The 4,092-nt window shown below is 35.1% G+C and overlaps 1 long non-coding RNA gene across 1 annotated transcript; it reads left to right on the top strand.

Annotated features, from left to right (window-relative positions):
* The first annotated feature begins 376 nt into the window (after nucleotides 1-376).
* LOC114268110 (uncharacterized) lies at nucleotides 377-3,532 on the top strand. Its single transcript, XR_014337831.1, has 4 exons — nucleotides 377-764; nucleotides 1,158-1,318; nucleotides 1,446-1,785; nucleotides 3,014-3,532. It is a non-coding gene; the product is annotated as an uncharacterized LOC114268110 (long non-coding RNA).
* Nucleotides 3,533-4,092: the final 560 nt, after the last annotated feature.

Genomic DNA, 4,092 nt, shown 5'->3' with positions numbered 1-4,092 from the left:
TAATTTTCCTTTTTAAAAAATTTATATGATTATCAAGTTGTTTTTTTTTTTTTTTTTTTTTGGTAATTAAAATTATTTTAATTAATAAAAACCAAGTTAAAACACCGCCTTAGTTTTCCGCAGAGCATCAAATAATTTTGGAACATTGACGGGTCAATCATATTGAATGGACCTACTTACCTATAACTCCGGTTTCTGTTTTCAATTGTCAAAACTTAAAATACCCTTGCCTTATCTAGCACATTAGTCATGACACTACTGTCATGATCGCCTCTAAGGTTCTGACAATTAAACTAAACTTATTCATTATCAATATAATATTAACTTTAAATGTATTAAATTTAATTTACTTTATTAAATATCTGTCGTGTTATATATCTATATAATAAGGGAAGATAGTTTTTGAAAATGTATACAAATGTGTGAGAGATACATTTAATTTAAACGGCTGAGATGATTTGTTTTTTTTCATTAAAGGCTGAGATGCTTTGTGAGATTTCCGCATTCCCGCCCAAAACAATCCCTCTCTCCCTCTCTCTGCAGCGTCCCACCCAAGGCTGAGATGATTTGTTTTTATTTGCACTTCTCTCTCTTCCTCTCCCTCCCCCTCCGTTCCACTGCCGCTCCGCTTCCACCGTGGCGCCGCCTCCGAACTCCACTAACAGCAACTCTTCATCTTTTCTCCCTTCCAGATCTCAGATCTTCACTCTCCTCCGATCTCCACGGATAGCAACTCCTTCTGCCTCTCGAACTCGGCTTGCAAGGTAAGATTTCTGCCTCTCCCCTTCTCTCTCTGTTCCCCTTCTCTCTCTGTCGGGCTGTGTCTGCCTCTCCAGTCCTCCGCATCTCTACCGCTTAATTCTGGGGATAATGAGTGAATGTTCAGTGAAGCACTGATTTGGAAGAGCAACATATCAGCCCTGACACACAGAAACACTACAATTTAGTCTAATTTAGTTGATAATATGACAGTAACGATACAGTGTGGGGATCATGGGCTTTAATCCAAATTGTATTCTATCTGGAGGTGATAGTTACCTCTGCAATTTTCTATCACTGTAGATTTATGCTTTTTGTTTTGGTAAACACCAAGACAAGGAGATGTAATTGCGAAATATGAGAAATCGAATTAAACCAGAGCTAATTTTATTGTGCAGTACACTGCTTTTGATCAGCTTAAACGGAGACTACTGAAGAGGCAGCTAAGCAAGAAAAGAGGTACAAAACCATCCTCGGAAGCTCTTTCTGCCTTTTCTGCTTTTGTGCTGGGTGCAATCTCAAAGTGTATTGCCACCTGCTTAACATATCCGGCTATCAGGTGGATTTTCTATTCGGTTTTTATGAAAAATTGGTATATGAATTTGAATGAAAAATAGCATGCCCCCTTTATCTGTGTGTTTTTTTCATGGAAAAACTGATAACATTACGATATGAACTGCGGACAGGTGTAAGGTGACGATTCAGGCTAAATCAGATGAAGATGAGATCAAGGAAGATCAACCGAAAGCCCAAAAGACAGTCTCAGGTGCAATCCATATGATTTGGAAAAGGGAAGGGCTACTTGGTTTCTTCAAAGGATTACGGGCTCAGATTTTGAAGACTGTGCTAAGCTCGACATTGCTTATGATGGTGAAGGAGAAGATCACAAAAACCACATGGGTTTTAATGTTAGCACTTCAAAGGTATTTGTCAATAACCAAGACCAGATTAAAGAACGCTTAAATGAACCACGATAAGAGGGATTCTATGCAACAATTCCTTATAAAGAAAGAGACTTCATTCAAGGTAATAATATCATAGATTTTAGAGCTTTGTAAGGCTTTCCAAAGGGCATGTAAAAATTATCGACATAAGAAGAAACTGAGATATGGCAATATTTATGTCACATACATATTCTCCTCTTGACATTCCTTTAACACTTAACAGCACACGACTCTTCAATATTGGAAAGAAAACTATGTCAGTTATTTAGTATATTTAAATTATCTTATGTTTAAACATCTTTAGGTTTTATTATGTAATGGTAAAACTTTAAAAATATTTATTACCTTAATTAGTGTTGCTATTATTTAGTATATTTGAGTTATTGAGTGTTGCTATTTATTACCTTCTCTGACTCTGGAGAACTGCCTTCTCTGACTCTGGAGAACTGCACTACACCTGTTGGATTTTTGAGTTGATTTTCGTAGAGGCTGGCTTGGGTTGCTTTAGTTTGGTACTGTAATTTCAATCTATGAACGAACAAGTTTCCCATCCAATTGAGAAAATAGTCGGCACATGGAAAGCTCCAGATTCCAGCATGTATAGATGGTCCTTTTTTTATGTTAGTTGTAATTTCAATCTATGAATGAACAATTTTCCCAAATTTTTTGATGGACCAAATTTAGAAGGAAAATTCTTTTCTACTAAAATTTTCATACAAATTCACTTAATTAGAATGATGTGGCATCTTGGTGGGGTTTTTTTTAATAATTTGAGAATTCAACTATATCGTTCCGTATGTATTTTTTTATTTGTATATCATTACTCAATTTAAAAATGAAGTTGTAAGGATTGGAGTTAATTGTTAGGGACTTTGAAAGGAGATAACTGCTTTGGTGTCTAAAAGATTTTGGAATGTAGTGGAGATAGATCATGTGGCGGAACTGAATTCTTGGAATCAATGGTGAACATCGATTAGATTGGGATTACACTACATAATAAGAAATATACATGTTACTTTAAGCCTAAACAGTGCCAGACTAGCATCAACCTAATTTAGTCATCCAAAATTTAGCAGAAAAGAATTATTAAATCCAAGTCCACCCGCTTAATATATATTAACTACTATCGTCAACCCACTAATTTAGTCACACTTTGAATAGATATTTATATTTGAGCCTAAAAAAATTATTATGTGTATTCTTTTATTTTCTAAACAAATAGAGTCATACATCAGAGAAAAAGAGATTAAACACAGAATAATTTATTGTATTAATAATTGTTTGGTCTTGAAATATTTGGTTTTTGTTAGGTTTTGCATTTATTAGAGGAAGAGGAGTCGTTGGTTTGCTATGAACTTGAGGACACAATGTTGGACATTCAACTGATGTTTTTGAAGGGAATCCTGATGAAGTGGTTGATAATTACAGTGGTAGAAGAGATGGGAGCAACAGAGAACCAGGTGTGAGAGAGTAATAGATCAGCAAGTGAACATGAAATTAAGAATGCTTAGACCAGGATGAATCTTTTAGGTGTTGCAATAGACAATGAAGTCATGGAAATAAGGGATTCTTCCAACAGCTTATTTTAGGGTTTTGTTTACGGGTCATTTGTTCTCTCTATGAAGTTGTGGGCTTAGTTGAAGTGCTCTGTTTCTATAAATTTTCTGAATTTGGATTCTGAATTTGGAGTTTATTCGGTGTATTTGGTTTCATGTCTTCATTTAGGAAACCGTCAGGTTTGGTATCAAGATCGCTGACATTTGTATGTGTATGAATTTTTTTGTTCATGTCTTTGTTCAATTTCATGATTTTGCTGTGAAATTTGGCTCTCCTTTCCCAGATTTCTTTATTTCAGCCACAACCACATCATCGCTGTACCACTGTTCAAAGGTAATTTCATAACCGCCGAGTTTCATGATTTTGCTATTCGAATTTGGTACCACTGTTCAATTTCATGATTTTGCTGTTTTGCTATTTTGGGGTTGGATTGTTTTACTATGAAGTTGAGGGCTTAGTTGAAATGCTCTGTTTCTATAAATTTTATGAATTTGGATTATGAATTTTGAGTTTATTTGGTGTATTGAGTTTTATGTCTTCATTTACGAAACTATTGAGTTTGGTATCAAGATCGCTGGCATTTGTTCATGTCTTTGTTCAATTTCATGATTTTGCTGTGAAATTTGGCTCTCATTTCCTAGATTTCTTTGTTCCAGCCACAATCACATCATCGTTGTACCGCTGCTCAAAGGTAATTTGATTTCTCTTTTTCTCCCTTTCTCCTTTTGAGTAATTGAGTAATTTAGTTCGCATGTTCGAGTTCGGTATCAAGTTCGTTGATTTTCTTTGTTCAATTTCATAATTTTGCAGTTTGAAGTGTTGGTATAGGGTT

Source organism: Camellia sinensis, chromosome 8 (assembly GCF_055761805.1).
Source record: "Camellia sinensis isolate YWXY chromosome 8, ASM5576180v1, whole genome shotgun sequence".
Classification (NCBI taxonomy): Eukaryota; Viridiplantae; Streptophyta; class Magnoliopsida; order Ericales; family Theaceae; genus Camellia; species Camellia sinensis.
Note: the sequence above shows the minus strand (reverse complement) of the source record. Positions and strands in the feature narration are given on the sequence as shown.